Here is a 19271-nt window from a genome sequence, read left to right as displayed (position 1 = left end):
TCACAGAGAACTTCCAGAAGTTCAAGCTGAATTGAACCTGAATTGAACAGTGGTATTCTCTGATGATTTCCACATTCCATTGGGTCACCTTTATTTGAAATGGGCACAATATAGATCTCTTCCAGTCAGTTGGCAAGCTAGTTGTTTTCCAAATTTCTTGGCATAGTTGAGTGAGAGCCTCCAGTTCTGCATCAGTTTGTTGAAAGATTTCAATTTGTATTCTACCAATGTCTGGTGCCTTTTTCTTTGCCAATGTCTTCAATGCACCTTGGACTTATTCCTTCAGGATTAATGACTCTTGATCATATGCTACCTCTTGAAATTGTTGAACATCAACCATTTCCTTTTGGTACAGTGACTCTGCGTATTCCTCCCATTTTCTTTTGAAGCTTTCTGCATCATTCAATAATTTGCCCAGAGAATCCTTCAATACCACAAGTCGAGTTTTGAATTTTTTCTTCAGTTTCTTCAGCTTGAGAAATGCTGAGCATGTTATTACTCATACTCATGAACCTTTAGATTTTTTAGATATAAATCATGTGCCAGAAAAGAGGAAATGCACGCCATTGCGTAGAGTCAATTCTGATTCACAGCAATCTTATAGACTCTGTGCTGTAGGGTTTTCACTATTCCATAAATCTTTATGGAAGCTAACTGCCACATCTCTCTCTCATGGAGTGTCTGGTGGATTCCAATAACTGACCTTTCAGTTAGCAGACAAACACTTAACCACTATGCCACCAGGGAAATGTATATTAGGTTCTGTGAGTGATTCTCCGGCAGGAACTTTATAAGAGACTTCAAGAAATCCCAGCTAGGAAACCCTACCTAAGAAATTCTAAATACACAGCTCTCTCATGAACCATTACCCTTTTCTTATACAGTGTAGTCCATACAGTATAGGCATTGAACACCTTTTCTTGGAGGTCACAGAATTTGTTTGGGGCATCTTCTTTCAAAGTCCTGCATAGATGGCCTAGCATCTCCCTTTAGAACGTAGTTCTGTTCGTCTCAACTATAACTCAAACAGAAAGTCTTATTTAATCCTCCTGTTATGTACTAAAAGCATTTTTTCCAGACCAAATTACTATCAGCCCATCATCCATGGATTATCCAAATAATAAATGTTGGCTTTTGGAAGACCCATGTTCATATGCAGGTACAATGGATACAGACTATCAATTACAAAGCCAAATGCAACACACCAGAAAATACAGACTATTCCCATTTGTTAATTCTTCTTTACTGCACAAATGTTAACACTTCTCTTGTAGGAAAAAAAAACAAAAACAAAAACAAATGAATTACTTCCCTGAAATGCTTCTGTGGTAATTTCTTTCTTGTTACAGCCAGTACTATATCTTGCAATTCTATAATGCTAAACAAATCAAAACAAACTTTGGAAACTACTCTCTGTGAAAAGTATAATAGGCTCTTATAGAGCTGATTTATAACTTATGATCAAACTGTAGCTTTTACAAAGGACTTAAGAGAATAATCATATCAACTCTATTCAACTTTTTCTATGACTAGCATGTAAAGACCAACAAAAATATAGTGTGAGCTTCAACTTTTCACTTTAATTCATGTTGTCAAATAAAAATCTTACAATGACATGCTGAATGGGTTTGGGGATATTTAGGTACAGCCCACACGTTAAAATCAACTGGGGAGCATTTAAAATATATTGATGACTGGATCCTCTCCCAGATAAATTGGATTAGAATCTCTAGAAGTTAGGCTTGGGCATGTATTTATTAAAAGCTCTCCTTGTGATTCTGATGCACAGTGAAGGTTGAGAATCAATTGCATAGAGCAATCAATTTGTGAAATAATTTTCCAAGTTTTTTTGTTTCTTTCTTAAATCCAAGCATATATTGGATATTAGCATTTCCTTTATAAATATTTGCCCATTTATTTTTAATGACATTAAATGAATTATATTGAAGAAAGCAGATAAAATGGATTGGGGCTAATAATGGGTGTCATTTATTTCCTGCTTTAAATATTCATTCACTCTTTGACTCCTTCAATATTGTCCATTGAAGAATCTTGAAGAAGCATACAGGAATTCTGCAGGGAATATCTATATTCTCACTACCAGTCTTTAACATTTCATATTTCCAGATGTTCTTAATTATTTCTTCCTTTTACAGAACAGAAAAACCAGTCCATGTTGATAATTAGCTTATAAGTAACCATTTTATTTCATGGCCTTAAGAGAAACCAGAATCTACAGCAATATTGGATAAACCTTTAAAACAAACAATAGGGCAGCAATTTTAGGTTTCACTACACTACTCATAGCTAAAGGGTGGTGGTGGTCATGTGCTGTGGAGTCGAAACCAACTCATAGCTACCCTGTACAGGGTTTCCGAGGCTGTAAATCTTTACGGGAGCAGAAAGCCTCATCTTTCTCCTGCAGAACAGCTGGTAGTTTCGAACTACTGACCTTAAGATTCTCAGCCCGATTTGTAACCACTATGCTACCAGAGCTCCTGAACTAGAGGGCAGACATGTGTTAACTCGGATGATGGGGAAGGCAATATACAAGAGAGAGGATGGCAGAAGAATGTGGAAGACAGGTGAAGTCACAGAGAAGAATGCGAAGGTTAAAGAGAATAGAGTTAAATGCTGCAGTATACACACCCTATAACAACAGTGGTCTATGAGTAGATACTTAAAGAGATGAACAGGCTCAATGGGTATGGAAGGGAGAGTAGGAGTATATCCACAAATATATAAATGTTTGACAGAGAATATTAATACATGGATATTCACCCTTGCTGCAAACACATTTATGAATATGATGAAGCATGCTGTTGTTGTTAGTGCCATCAAGTTGCTTCTGGCTCATAGTGGCCCTGTATATGGTTTCCAAGGAGCTGCTGACAGATTTGAATTTAGTGCTTATCCTACAGTGTCACGTACAGGGGGCAAAATTATGAAAATATCTTAGACATTACTAAACACCTTGGAAGCCACTGGGATCTTAAAAGCTCATAAGTAGTTATCTAAGATGTAGTTATTGGTCTTTCCATTCCATGTGTGCAGGGAAGAAGAGTGATAAAAAGTGTAAGGACAGTTGGAACCAATTAGTTCAATGGGCTCACGGAACACATGAACATCAGTCTCTCTAAGACCCTGAGACCAGAAGAACTAGCTGGTGCCACTGCCAACTGTTCTGAAAGGGATTACATTGGAAAGTTCTGAATAGAGTAGGAGAAATTGTGTAACAAAACTCAAAATCATAAAACAGACAAGGCTTACTGATCAGAAAAAGACTGGAGGAACCCAAGACTATGGCCATCAGACATTCTTCAGGTCTAAACCTAACTCACCCTTGTAGTGCAATTTTCAGCCAATCACAGATAGGTATGTAGGGGGCAACAACACTAATAAGTTATGCTCACCATGGAATGGTGGAATGGTCAACCATTCAAGATCAAAAAGGCAACCTTGACTAAGGACAAAGTTGACAAGGATTAAGACGGAAGGTGGAAGGAAAATAAGAAACCAGGGAGCAAGTGGGTCATCCATTGTTACTTGGAGGGTACTGCAATCACTGAGATGAAACAAAATATATGATTTGTTGAATGCAAAACTGATGATATACTCTGTAAACCTTGACTCAGTACACAATATAAAAATTTCCAAAAAAGAAAAGCTGTACCAAAAAGAACTGGTTAACATTCAACCATACCAGGAGGGAACATATAATCAATCAACAATGATACTGAAGGAAGATATCTAAGCTACAATGAAAGCATTAGGGAAAAGCAAGGCTTCAGGAACTGAGGGAATACTATGGGAGATGCTTCAACAAACAGACGCTTACTTGTCTATGGCAAGAAATTTGGGAGACAGCTACCGGGCTAACTAACTGAAAGAGATGCATATTTGTGTCCATTTCAAAAAAAAAAGTTATCCAACAGAATGCAGAAACTATCAAAAAAATATCATTAATATCACACACAAGTAGTTTTGCTGAAGATCATTTAAAAATGGTTGCAGCAGTACAATGACAGTGAACTTCCAGAAATTCAAGCTGGATTCAAAAGAGAATGTGGAACAAGAGATATCATTGCTGATGTCAGATGGATCTTGGCAGAAAGCAGAGAATACAAAACTTATTTACCTTTTTATTGATTATGCAAAAGCTTTCGACTGTGAAGATCTTAACAAATTGTGGGTAACATTGTACCGTGTGGTTTAAAATCAGGGAAGCTGTGCATCAGGTTTGTATCCTTTTACTGTGCTTATTCAGTCTGTATGCTGAGCAAATAATTGGAGAAACAGCAAAATGTGAAGATGCATGCAGCATCAGAATTGAAGGAAGACTCGGTAACCTTGATATGAAGATGGCACAACCCTGCTTGCTGAAAGCAAAGAGGACTTGAAGCACTTACTGATGAATATCAAAGGCTATGTAGCCTTTATTATAGATTGCACTTCAATTTGAAGAAAACAAAATTCCTCACAACTGAACCAACAGGTAACATCATGATAAATAGAGAAAAGACAGAAGTTGTTTCTTGGATCCACAATCAACACCTATGAAAGAAGTAGTCAAGAATTTGAATAGCATATTTTATGGACAAATCTCCTGCAAAAGAACTCTTCAAAGCGTTCAAACGCAAAGATATTACTTAGGAAAATTTAAGCGCACCTTACCCAAGTCATAATATTTTCAGTTTGCCCCATATTCATACAAAATCTGGATGATGAATAAGGAAGACAAGAAAAGAATTGATGTCTTTGAATTATAGTATTGTCAAAGAATATTAAATATATCATGGGCTGCCAGATAAATGAACAAATCTGTTTGGTAAGGAGTACAGCCGGGTGTTCCTTAGAAACAATGATGGCAACATTTCATCTCGTGTAGTACTTTGGACATGATAGCAGGAGGGGCCAGTCCCTGTAGAAGGACATCATGCTTAGTAAAGAAGAGGGTCAGTGAAAAACAGGAAGACCTTCAATGAGATGGATTGACACAGTGGCTACAAAAATGAGTTCAAACAGCAATGATTGTGAAAAATGCACAGAATAGGGTAATGCTTCATTTTGTTGTATACAGGATCTGGAAGCCATTCATTGGCAGCTAACAAGTTTTTCAAAATTACATCATCAGGTATTTTTTCCGAAGCATCTCTGGGTAAACTCAAACCACTAACCTTCTGACTGCCATGAGTTAATCATTTGCACCACCCAGATTCCCAAGCTGATATGTTGCTATTGTTGTTAAGTACCTTTGAGTTGGTTCTGACACATGGCAACCCTGTATAGAGTTTCCAAGGAACAACTGGTGGGTTTGAACCTTGTGATTAGCAGTCCAGTGTGTATTCTACAGCAACACACCAGAATTTTTATAAATATTTGTTCAATGAATGAACTTGATTTGGATAACTGGTATCTGAAGCATTTGTCAAACTTCCTAAAAGAATATATTTGTTGATGTTGTTAAGTGCTATCAAATCAGTTCCGACTCTTAGCAACTCTATACAGGATTTTCAGAGTGGCTGGTGGGTTTGAGCCGTTGATCTTGCAGTTAGCAGTCAAGGACTCATCCTTCAACACTATTCCAGGACCCCAAATAATATAAAAGTACCCATTTTTGCAATTTAGGACATAATCTTGGAATACCTATGAAAACTGGTATGTCTCTTGCCTAAACTCTAAAGCCCTAAGTGACTTCCAGTTGACTATAATAAAATCCCTGATTGGCCTACAAGGTCCTGGATGGTCGGGACTCTGCCACCTTAGATCCCTCTAAGATTACTTTTCTTTCTGTCTAAAAAGTTTTTTCTCTGCCCCTTTTTATTTCCCAGGTATCAGATTAAATACTTCTCTTTGGAGAGTTTGTTCTTGATTAGTTTTCCTGCTGTCTGTACAACCTACCCTCATTATCTTCTTCAGAATTTTGCTAGTTGTTTTTATAGCATTTATCCCAACTTGTATATTTGCCTATTAAATGCCTGTCTCTATCCTTGAAATAAGGAGCTTTGGTAGCATAGTGGTTATGAATCAGGCTGCGAACCACAGGGTCAGCAGTTCGAAACTACCAGCTGTTCCGCGGGAGAAAGATGAGGCTTTCTGCTCCCATAAAGATTTACAGTCTCAGAAACCCTGTACGGGGTCACTATGGGTCAGAACTGACTTGATGGCACTTAACAACAACAACAATCATTGAAATGGAAGTTCCACAAATACAAAGACCAACTGTACAATGTTCGGCACAAATGAAGTCTCAATAGACATTCATGCATTGAATGAATGGCTCATGACCAAAATATGCAAAACTGCCTTCATGCTGTCCCCTGACTCCATTCTCAAATATAATCTGATTCCCATGGTCACTAACCCTAGCTCAGATAGACTAGATACTGACCACCTTTTTAATGTTATTTTTAGACTTCCTTATCTTCAACTCACTAACACCTATCAGTTAGTCAGTGTCCCAAACTAGGCCTGGGTCCTCTTTAGCTTTTCTGTACTCCAGAAAGAGCTCCAAGCAATGTCATATTAGTTCACTTATAAAGTTCCTCATGATGTTCATGAGTAACTAGTATAATTAACCAGTATCGCTCTCTCCCAAACCATCAGCCCTGTTGATTATGCAAAAACCATTGGACAGGGTTGTGAGTAGAAACTAATTATATATAAATATTCAATAGTGAACCACTCAGAAGTATGACTCTTTTAAGTGAAATCAGAGTATTAATGATACCAGATATATAAATTATAGATTTAAAAAAGCATTGGTATATATTGTAGCTGTTTTAGAAACAGCAATAACCAATCCAAGCTACTCAATTAGTTGAAAAGAACACCATGTTCTTCTTTGTTCTTAACAAACAAGAAAAGCAAATGAGCAAGGAGTTCATTAGAAAAGCATTTGTGAAACATTAATACATTTAATAACCTACATGATTAATAAAAACAGCTTCATTTTAAAACAGAATGTGGGGAATAATGTGATTGTGGGAAAGGAACACTTATTTTGAAACAATTATAAATAATAGCCCAGTATGCATAGGCATAGAATCATATTGAATCACTCTAAGAATTAATCATAAAAACCTTTTTTAATTTAAGTGTTAATGGTTGAGATCCTTTCTTTATAAGAGACTATTGAAAGCTTAGAATAATTGGAAGACTTATTACCAATGCTACTTTTTAAAAAGACATATGTTGTTCCATTTACCCTAAGGACATTAAAATGATTGAAATTATAACTAAGCAATTTGTGAAAATAACAGAAATAAATCAGTTATAATCCTTCACTTATGATTTTTCTATTGGTATTGGACAGAATATGTTAAATCAGACACACAATTGTTAATAAGCATATAGTATATGCAAGGTCACTTGGTGGGTATAAAATATCCTACTTATTTGGAGCCCTACTAGTATTACGCTACTCCCTTGAAGTTAGATAGAGTCATATACACCTTATTTTGGCCAATGAAATGGGAGTGGAAAATCCAGGTCTGTTCCTGTGTTACTGATGAAGAAACTGAGACTTGGAGAGGTTAAGTGATTCACTCAAGGTTGCAGGATAAATGGAGCTAGGATTATGAATTCAGGCCTATCTTACAGCAAAGCTGCTATCCTTAATAGCCAGGCTACACTGCCCAAAATTAACATACTAAGTGATAATGAGTTTAAAAAAAAACAAACTTTTAAACAAAAAGTGAAGGGAAAGACTGCTTTAGAATATTCTGTAGATAATCTACAAAATGATATACTACTACTGACCCCTTTAGATGGAGAGACAACAAGGTCATACTATAAACCAGTGCTAACTGAGGGCATGAGTTCTGATTTCTGTGCTAGGAAAATGTGTAGAGTTAACTTACATGGCAGCATGATTTTTAACAGGATCTTGACCAGATGACTTTCATACATCAAATGGCACTAACTTAACACTCACTTAAAATAACTTCACAGCATTTTTGCATTCCTATTTTAAACATAAGAATTGAAAAGTATAATTAGTAGAATAAAGAAAACTAAGGAAACATTTCTTAACTTTAAAAAAGAATCTATCTAAATCTTAATGGAATTAGGAACAAATTTTGTCTCTTTCCTTTCTGCTCACTCCTATATCCAACCTGTAGCATACATAGCACTATCACTCAGGAATGTTTAGCCTGGAATCTATGGGTGAACTTCAGACTGTGGTCCTTACAGTGTGCTATCCAAATTTGTAGCATTAGCATCATCTCGGAACATATTTGCCTTTGAGTTGATTCTGACTCATGGAGAATCCATATGTAAAGAGTAGAACTGTTACACAACATTTTCAAAGTGAACTTTCAGAAGTAATCCTACCCTAGACCTGCTGAATCAGGAATTCTAGGGCAGGACCCAGTCACCTGTGTATAATGCATGTTTGAGAGCCATTGAGTTAATGAATGACAAACTAACGAATGCTAATGAATGAAAGAATATAAGAATTTCTGAAATATAACAAGATGGGTGAAATGTTATCTTAACAAGCCATTTAGGGATAATGAAGATTATGAGGAAATAAATATTCTCCCTCCAGCAACCAGAGGATGAGGAAATAATTCTCTATGGAAAAAGGGTAGAATTTTTACATTTGATATGGAGGGAGTAGGGAGAGGAAAAAGAGAAATTAGCAATCGAGAGAAGGCAGAAAACTGAAGAGAGGCTGAGACTGGTTGAAGTTTATGGCTAGTGATATTCCTCATTGGTGGAAGGAAGAGTGGTCAGAAGGCATTTTGAGAATGGGGAGGCTGACATAGCATTTAAAATCCGTTGTTTGTTTTTTTTGTAACTCCTTCATTGTCTTTGAAAGGAAGAAGGGAGGGAGGTAGGGAAAACTAGGGTGAAAGAAAATCATGAAAGTCTTCTAAACACTCTATTGAACTCATAAAATGTTTGGTTTGAATGGATTTGTGTGTGTGTGTGTTTGTGAAAATTTAGGAAAATGCTGAATTTTGCACTTATTCTGATAATTATATAACAGACACAGTACAAGAATAAATAGGAACTTAAAGACCAAGTAAGAATGTAAGTTAGGCAAGAATTTGAAGATATTTTGAAAATGCTTTGAATGTCCATGAAAATTTATGATTTTAGGCGTTCATGTCAATTTCATCTTTTGAAAGGCAACGAAACTTCCATTGAAATCTGTGGTCGCATATTGTGGCAAGTCTTAACCAACTATACCAACTATACGAAAGCTTCTTAGTGGCTTTAAACAATCATTTTATTTACTCATAATATTGTATGTCAGTACAGGGTCATTATGGGTCAGAACCGACTCGATGGCATTTAACGACAACAACAACAATTCTGGGGTAGCAGTGAGGGGGTAAGTGATTCATTTCTGATCCACATAGAATGGTTGGTGCTTCACCTCCATTTCAGGATGGCTTATTCACTCACATGTGTGATGCTTTGATATTCCTTGTCATCTATCTTCTTCCACACATGCTTTAACCTTCCACTTTCTCCATGCTGTTAGACCTTCTCACATGGTAAGCAGACCTCAGATATGGTAGCTTAGGACTCAAGAGGGAATGTTTTAAGATCTAGGAAATAGAAACTTCCAGTCTTTTAAGACCTGAGTCCAGAAACTGGCACAGCATCAGTACTACCTTCTTTCATCAGAAAAGTAGCTACAAAGGCCACTCTCAGGTTCAGGGGAAGGAGCATAGTTCCAGAGTCCTTGTTAAGTTTCAGTAAATTTCTATAATACAAGTTATCTTATCCCCTGACAAGTACACAGGTTTACAGTTAATGGGAAATTAATGTTTAGCAATTAATGAGAAATAGCAGTTTGGGTAGCTACCAAATGAATGTCTGTATTGTCATTATATGAGAGTAAGTCAGAAAGTATTGCTATCAAATCATAGAAAGCTTTTAAAATATAATCAAAATATCACACTGTTGTTTCTTGACATATCCTCATCTAGGCCTATATGTTTCTGAATGCAGTATCTCCATCGCTCTAACCTTTCCCTAAAGAATTCCGCACTCTTCTATTTACACCATGTCAAAATGTCAGTTTGGGCATTCTCAAGGGACTCAAATTGTGTCCTTTTGAAATGGTCTTTGAATTTGGGAAGAAAAAGAAGTCTAAAGGGGCAATATCAGGACTGTAGGGTGGATGGGGTGAAGTTTTCCAACAAAATCACCAAGGCACAGTATTTGCTACCCTTTAAGAATGAGTAGGAGCATTTTCATGATGGGAAAAAATCCTCTACATGACTCTCCTGGCCTTTTTCTCTCCAATGACATTTTCAATTTTTTTTAAATGTTTACATTCTAAGCCCTCATGATCATCTTGTGTCCTTCAAGAAAATCAGGATTACCCATTTGGGATCCTAAAAAACAGTCACCATAACCTTCAGATCTGACCTCTCTGCCTTGAATTTAGCTGTAGATTGGACCCCTTTTTTTATATAAGGCATCCCAATGAGACTAAAATAAGTGTATTAATGACAGAACTTGTCTTCAACAATCCACTATTCCCATAGGTAACCTAAACACATTTTGTTTGTAATAAACCTGTGCAGGCATGTACTGGAATTCTAGAAGCAATACTTTTGACTTACCCTTATATGTTAACTAATGGTTGTATTGATACTTATGGAAGAATTATAAGGGCTATCTTTTAAAAGTTAGGATTGGGATTTGTTGTGGGTTAGAATAAGCACTGAACTGATAACTGTAAGTTCTGTGGTTTAGACCCACCAGCCGCTCCTGGGCTACTCTGTACAGAGTCCCTACGAGTTAGAACCAACTCAGCATCCCTTAAAAACAACAGTAACACTAATATTAAATTTTTAACTGGCTAAACAAAATGACTAAGTTAAATCTTTGATTTAGGTGAATAAATGATGAGTTTATTTCTGATTCTAAATTGAGGGCCTCCTCAGTTCAATTAAGAAGTTGATTCCTTACTTTTGAATGAAACCAAATAGAAAGATAATATGTCTAGATTTTCAAGAAATTTAATTTAAACAGAATCTAGCCAAATGGGCAAAACTCACGCTGACCTAGAAGTCTTAAGTTTCTTGTATGGGGACATCGTTGTGAAGGTAGATTCACTAAAGGTTCACTAAGCTCTTTGGAAAATTCCTTTTAATCTTATTCTCCTGAACATAATTTGGTTGTTTGTTGTTGTTGTTGTTGTTAAGTGCTGTCAAGTTCGTTCCAACTCATAGGCTAGACCTGCAACACTCAAATGCTCTTAATGGAAGGTCACGCAGCAGTCAGTGCTAGTGTGTGTGCTACTAGAACTGGTCTGCAGCTGGTCACTCCTGAAAGACACCTTCAAGGAACTTTCATAAAACCTAAAATATTCTTATCACACTCGTTCCAGGGTGTGGCTGCTCAGCTAAGTACATGAGGCATTTCCTATACATCTGAACTGTGGCTCAAGTACAGAGGGGTGCAGCCCTCACATTCAATGTTTTTAGTTATAATATATAATAAGTGCAGTCCTGGTGTGGCGCCATAGAAAAAGCACTTGATCTCAAGGTCGGTTTGAACCAGAAATCCTATACAGACTCACTTTGAGTCCTAACTGACTCAACAGGACTTAACAATAGCAACTTAGTAAGTGCCAAATGTTTAATACTGATTTCTGGACTCCTTTTTCTCCCTGCCGTGTAGTTGTTGTTGTTAAGAGTCGTCAAGTTGGTCCCGACTTACAGCGACCCCTGTGCAGGGTTTCTGAGGTGTGAATGGTGGGTTTGAACTAACATCCTTGAGGTTAGCAGTCCAGTACTTATCATACAGTGCCATACTAGGACTCTAAGATTGTCTCAAAATATTTATTTGCAATTATTTCATCATCAGAGTCTTGGATTGTTGTTGTTGTCAGGTGCCATCAAGTCAGAACCGACTCATAGCGACCCCATGCACAGCAGAATGAAACAATGTCTGATCATGGGCCAACCTCACTACCGCTGCCACACTTGAGTCCATCAATGATGCCACCTGGCCAATCCATCTCATTAGGGGTCTTCCTCTTTTTCTGTGACCCTCCACCTTAGCCAGCATGACATCCTTCTCCAGCGACTGTTTCCTCCGGACAATATGTCCAAAGTATGAGAGACGAAGCTTAGCCATCCTGGCCTCCAAGGAGCACTCTGGCTGCACTTCTTCCAAAACAGATCTATTGGTTCTTTTGGCAGTCCATGGCACTTTCAGTATTCTCCTCCAACACCACAACTCAAAGGCATCAATTCTTCTACAATCTTCCTTATTCACTGTCCAGTCTTGGATTGGTTAAATTTAATTCAGAGTCATTTGTATTCTTGTACTCCGATGTTTCTAGCAATGTTAAATACATGGCTACTAATACTATGAGTATTCCAGAACACTTAATTGTACTTATGAGGAATTTGTACCTGGACCAAGAAGCAGTTGTTCGAACAGAGCGTGGGAACATTAACCGTTTTAAAATTGGGAAAGTTTGTGTTCTTTCAGCATACTTATTCAATCTGTATGCTGAGCAAATAATCCGAGAAGCTGGGTTCTGTGAAGAAAAATGTGGCATCAGGGTTGGAGGAAGACTCATTAACAACCTGCGATATGCAGATGATACAACCTTGCTTGCTGAAAGTGAAGAGGACTTAAAACATTTACTGATGAGGATCAAAGAACACAGCCTTCAGTATGGATTACATCTCAATGTCAGGAAAACAAAAATCCTCACCACTGGACCATTAAAAAACATTCTCATCAATGGAGAAAAGACTGAAGTTGTCAAAGACTTCATTCTTCTTGGATCAACTATCAACATTTGCGGAAGCAGCAGTCAAGAGATCAGATGATGTATTGCGTTAGGCAAATCTACTGCACAGGAACTTTTTTAAGTGTTGAAGAGCAGAGATGTCAGCTTGAGAACTAAGGTGCACCTGACCCAGGCCATGGTATTTTCAATAAGCTCATATGGATGTGAAAGCTGTATGTGAATAAAGAAGATCGTAGAAGAATTGATGCCTTTGAATTGTGGTGTTGGAGGAGAATACTAAAAGTGCCATGGGCTGATAAAAGAACCAATAGATCTGTTTTGAAAGAAGTGCAGCCAGAGTGCTCCTTTGAGGTCCAGATGGCTAAACTTCGTGTCTCATACTTTGGACATATTGTCAGGAGGGAACAGTTGCTGGAGAAGGATGTCATACTTGTTAAAATAGAGGGTCAGAGAAAAAGAGGAACACCCCCAATGAGATGGATTGGCCAAATGGCGGCATTGATGGACTCAAGTGTGGCGGCGGTAGTGAGGTTGGCCCAGGATCAGACATTGTTTCATTCTGCTGTGCATGGGGTCGCTGTTCCGACTTGATGGCACCTGATAACAACAACAACAACTACTACTACTGCTACTTCTACTTTGCCCTGCCAATGACTGTGGCAGACAACATTAATCAATTACAGTACATATTCCTGCTGGGGTCCTCCTTAAGCTTCAACAATAATTTTTAGCACAGTATGAGTGCTCCATACAACTACTAACAATCAGATAAAATTGAGACACCAAACCTATTTGCCAGAGTTGGAAATAATGGCCAAAGTATTTATCACAATGTCTTATACATATGATTGTGGTGGTAGTGTGATATTAAGTCAGTTCTGACTCATAATGACTCTGGTCATTATGGTCCAAGAGCAGCCAGTGGGTTTGAACTGCCAACCTTGTCATTACCTGTCCAATGCCTATCTTATAGTTCCATTGCTGTTGTTGTTGTTAATACCATTGAGTCAGTTCTGACCCATATGACCCTGTATAAGGTTATGGAGGAGCAGCTGTTGAGTTTGAACCACCAACCTTGCTGTTCAAATCAACCCTGTGGTCGAGTACTTATTCTACAGTGCCACACCTGGAGTCCATACCAGGGTTTATTTAATGTATTAAGTAAACATTAAATATTAAGAAGTATAATTGTTATTGTTGTTAAGTGCCATTGAATCAGTTCCAACTCATAGCAACCCTGTATAGTGTTTACAAGGAGCAGCTGGTGGGTTTGAACTGCAAACCTTGCAATTAGCAGTCCAGTGCTTGCCCTACAGTGCTACAACAGAACTCCACAAGTATAATAACATAATAGTAATTGTCTGTTTGAACCACAAGGTCAATGGTTCAAACTTACCAGCTGCTCCATGTTGTTAATACTCGATGGTATTAACAACAACAGTAGTAATAATAGACAAATAGTGTTTTAAGACTAGAAGGATCCCAAATGAAATGTGTTTTATAGAGCTTCCTTTACAAGACAAAGACAGACAAATCCAAATGAGGGAGACCATCAGCATGAGGCATAAAGGTGTCCAAAGGATTCACAGTCAAGTGGCTATTTTTAGAAAATGGTAAACAAAGGAAATTTTCCCAAAATCATGATTGGTTACAGATCCCAGTGGCCAGTAGGTCTACCAAAGCCGGAAAGGGACCATGATTGGAATATGTATACTTTTGTAGATTACAGAAGTTCACAGGATTTGTTCTGGGGCCTTCCCCAACCACCTTGGTCAGGTTATGATTCTGGTACCCCATGTAGCCTAGTATCCCAATTTCCATTAAGGGTATGCTCAGGCAAGCCCCTGAGAGAGTGGACCCTTTGGTGGGCTGGCTATGGGAGTTTTAGTAATCCAATCTACTTTAAATACACTTGCTTGAGGGCAAAGTTTTTACATTGACAGTTGTCAGAAAGAATGCATTGGAGGCTGAGTTTATGTTCAAGACTCAACATGGATTTAAGGCTCCCCTGACTCGGCAGCAGTTAACAACAACAATAACTGTATACTGTTGTTGTTAAGTGCCGCTGCGTTGGTTTGGACTCATAGCGAAGTAAAGCAAGTGCTCAGACTGTAAACTCTACCACAGTAGTTGAGTAGCAGTTAAGATGCAGCAGCTGATCCCAGAAGCCACTCAGACAATTGATGGACTGTTATATTGGGGGGTGGAGGGAAATGGAAATAAAATTTGATGGAATTTTTCCACAAACTGTTTGGAGCCCCCTGATAGTATCCCAGATTCAGCAATGATCTTTTATTCTACTTTAAATTTAGTATTTTTGAGTCTTTATAGATTTTTCAAATTTTTTTTTTGTTTTTTGTTTCCGATGTAGTCTGAAGGTCATTATTACAGATCACTCAGCAGAAGCTGTTATACAAAGTACTTTCTTGAACATTTTATTCCACTAACCAGCTAGATTTCTTACACATTTGACAGTAGAAACTGATGATTTCTCAGGTTCTATACGTTCATTCAATTGCAGTGTCTTTGAAAGCTGTCGTCATCTTGCTAAGAAGTCTGGGAATATGGTTCTTCATGCAGTTATGTGACAATCTGTAAACTGGCTGTTTATTTCTTGTGCTCCGTCACCTTTCTTGGATAGAGGCTGACTGCTGATAAAAAACCTGTGTTTCCTTGAAGTCTGTCAATATAAATGATTTGGTATTTTACTTCAAATCAACTTAAATCTGATATCAATTTAGTTTCCAAATGCTGCCAAGTACCACTTTGCCACCAGAACTGTAAAGTTATCAGTAAGTGTTCATGCAGCGCTTTCCAGACCTAGCCCACCAGCCTGGGTCCTCAGTGAGGTCCGTGTTCCTCGTCTCAGTTAAATGGTTCTTCACATTTGTATTACTCTCAGGCAGTGTCTATTACGGTCCATTTCTCATTTCTTGACTGTCTAGAGCCACAATAAATTAACATTTAAAACAACTGGTGGGAGACATTTGCCCTCAGCTCCTCAGGAGCAATTCCAGGAACTGCAAGGCAAGCATTTGATTCTGGATTGTACTGCATATGGCAGAGGGCAAGGCTTGATACAGTGGTCCTATTGCATAGCTCTGCTCATTATTTTCTTTTGAAATACAGTTAATTGTCTTTTCCTGCTGTGCAAAGTCGACAGAAAATCATGGCTTCTTTCCTCCGTCTTGCATAGGTCCAATAATTGCTTTATCTGTTTTGCTTCCAGCAAGTGCAATCCAAAAGTTAATTGAAGTTGGTAGGATTCTGCAAACAATGATTTATTTTTTAAACTAAAAGGATTTCTAAGTTAGAGCTCATCAACAAAACTGAATAACTATTTTTTACTTGAAAATTTTCAAAAATGAATAATACAGACATCCAAGATAAATTTACCTGGAACAGAAATTTTCTTGTGAAAGTTTAATATTCATCAAGAGTTTTGTGGATCATCTGTTTAATTTTGTATGTAAGCTTTATACATAATATTTTTCAGCTGTCAAAAGTTAATTAGTGTATATGTTTTGGCTAAATACCCTAACCTGGTGTGGTGCTATAGAATAAAGCACTGGACAGAGCAGTCGATTTTAACTGAAATGTGGGCAGTTCAAACTCACCAGCCACACTTCAGAAACCCTAAACAAGGTCTCTATGAGTTAGGAACTAACTTAATGGCAGTTAACAACAACAACAACAATACTTCTTATGTTGTTGTTGTTAAGTGAGTGCCGTAGAGTTGGTTCCGACCCATAGCAACCCTGTATAGGATTTCCAAGGAGCTTCTGGTGAGCTTGAACTCCATACCTTGCAGTTCAAAGGTTTTGACACCAGGACTCCATGCTTCTTATGTTGTTGTGATGTGCCACTCAGAGCGACCCTGTACAGGGTTTCCGAGGCTGTAAATCTTTACGAGAACAGAAAGCCTCATCTTTCTCCCACAGAACAACTGGTAGTTTCGAACTGCTGACCTTGTGGTTAACAGCCCAATTCGTAACCAGTATGCTACTAGAGCTTCTTAGAGCAAGATAAACTTTGGTATTTTGAATCACCTCATTTGCATTTGAAAACTGAGCAATAAATAAGGAAGGCTGAACAAGAATTGATTCCTCTGAATTACACTGTTGGTGAAGAATGTTGAATTTACCATGAACTGCTAGAAAAACAAATTTGCTTTAGACGTACAGCCAGCATGCTCCTTAGAAATAAGGATGGCACAAGTTGATGTGCCGCACGGTATTTGGACATATTAGCAGGAGCGACCAATCGCAAGGGAAGAACATCAGCTTGATAAAATAGAAGGTCAACAAAAAAGAGGAAGACCTTCATGGAGATGAATTGGCACAGTGACTGTAACACTGAGCTCAAGCATAGCAGTCACTTTGAGGATGACACAGGACCAGACAATGTTTCATTCTGTTGTACATAGGTGGCTCTGAGTCGGAACCCCCTTGATGGCATCTAAAAACAACTGCGTATGTAATTAAACTTGTCCAGCAAAGAAGACTAGCCAGTGAAACGGGATGAAAACAAACAAGCAAAAAGTTTGGTGTCATGAGAGATCAGAGAGGAGACTGTTCTAAAAGGAGGGAGTGATCAGTTGGGTTTAATACTGCAGTAAAAGGGGCCCTGTGGGTATGTATGGGTCTGAACCCAAACTGTAGTGCTTCTAATTGGCACATTGAGGAACCAAGAGACAGTTGTTAGAACAGGACAAGGGAATATTGAATGGTTTTAAAAAATCAGGAATGATGTGCCCAAGTGTTGTATTCTTTCACCATACTTATGTAGTATGTATAGGAGCTCTGGTAGCATAGTGGTTAACCTCAGGGTCAGCAGTTCAAAACTACCAGCTGTTCCATGGGAGAAAGATGAGACTTTCTGCTCCCATAAAGATTTACAGCCTCGGAAACCCTGTATAGGGTCTCTATGAGTCGGTTCCGACTCCATGGCACATAACCACCGCCATGCAGTATGTATGCTAAACAAGTAATATGAGAAGCTGAATTATATGAAGAAGAATATGTCATCTGTATTGGGGGAAGATTCATTAACAACCTGTAATATGTAGATGATACAACCTTGCTTGCTGGAAGTAAATAGGGGTTAAAATATTTACTGATGAATATCAAAGACTTCTGTGTGGATTGCACCTCAGTGTAAAGAAAACAACACCAAAAAATCTTCATAGCTGGACCAATAAATAACATCATGGCAAATGGAGAAATCATTGAAGTTGTAAAAGACTTCATTTTGCTTGGCTCCACAATCAACACTCGCAGAAGCAGCAGTCAAGAAATCAAAAAACACCTCTTTCGGGCAGTGCTGGTAAACAGACTTGCTGCCATGGGTCACGGAATCCGTGGGCAGAAGTAGGAAGCCAGCTCTATGTTCCGCACGCGTGAAGCACTGTAAAGGCACCACGCGACTGCATGCCGTGGACAAGCGTATAGCAGGGCTACATCAAGGATACAGCGAAGGACATCATCCATGGCACAGTCCGTGGCATGCCCCTCTCCAAGGTGGTTTTTCAGGACCTACTGGTTTAAGGAGGGACCAGTCGCTGGAGAAGGATATCATGTTTGGTAAGGTGGAAGGTCCTAGAAAAAGAGGAAGACCCCCAACGAGATGGATTGGCCAAGTGACAGCATCGATGGACTCAAGTGTGGCAACAGTAGTGAGGTTGGCCCAGGATCAGGCGGCAGTGTTTCGTTCTGCTGTGCATAAGGTCGCTATGGGTCGGTACCAATTCCATGGCACCTAACAACAACAACTGGTTTAAGAAGCATACAGAGCTGTTTATCAGAGCTGAGCCCATACACATGGGCCAGTTCATGTATGACTGAAAGAAGGCCCAGCTCACCCCATAGGGATTATGCCTGAAGGTACCATCATGTGCTGTCTGGAGGAGATGCTGGGGCAAGCTGGCTCGGGCTTCAAAAAACTCAGCCACAGTTATTTCCCACAACCTCGAGACCAAGAATACCCTTGTGAAGCTGCCCTCATGTTCCAAGAAGGTCATCTTCTCAGCCAACAGAGCCGTAGTTGGTTTGATGGCTGGTGGTGGCCCCATTGACAAGCCCATCCTGAAGGTTCATTCCACTGACCACAAACACAAGGCCAAGAGGAACTGCTGGCTTCATATTTGAGGTGTGACCAGGAATCCTGTAGAGTATCCCTTCAGAGAAGACAACCATTAACACACAGGGAAGCCCTCAACCATCCTCAGGGATGCCCCTGCTGACCTCAAAGAGGTACTTGTTGATGTTTGCCGAATGGGGCAGCTCTGAGGAACCAAGACTATGCAGTAGAAAGGGAACTAGGGAAGGGAATCAACAAAGCTTTTCTCCTGCCACTTAAAAAAAAAAACAAAGGACTTATTGCATTAGGCAAATATATTTTACGAGACCTCTGTAAAGTGTTAAAAGAGCAAAGATCCCAGTTTGAGGACTAAGGTGCTCCTGGCCCAAGCCATAGTGTTTTCAGCAGCCTCATATGCATGAGAAAGTCATGAATAAAGATTGTAGAATAA

The 19271-nt window shown here is 38.7% G+C and overlaps 1 protein-coding gene and 1 pseudogene across 1 annotated transcript in view; both read left to right on the top strand.

The window, feature by feature from the left end:
• Positions 1–19271, top strand: part of PDE11A (phosphodiesterase 11A) — a 747671-nt gene that overhangs the window by 459666 nt on the left and 268734 nt on the right. The gene's annotated exons all lie outside the window — the stretch shown is intronic.
• LOC102824994 lies at positions 18086–19050 on the top strand (annotated as a pseudogene).

Source organism: Chrysochloris asiatica, unplaced genomic scaffold, assembly GCF_000296735.1.
Source record: "Chrysochloris asiatica unplaced genomic scaffold, ChrAsi1.0 scaffold00094, whole genome shotgun sequence".
Lineage (NCBI taxonomy): Eukaryota > Metazoa > Chordata > Mammalia > Afrosoricida > Chrysochloridae > Chrysochloris > Chrysochloris asiatica.
This window is presented reverse-complemented; position numbering and strand designations above follow the sequence as displayed.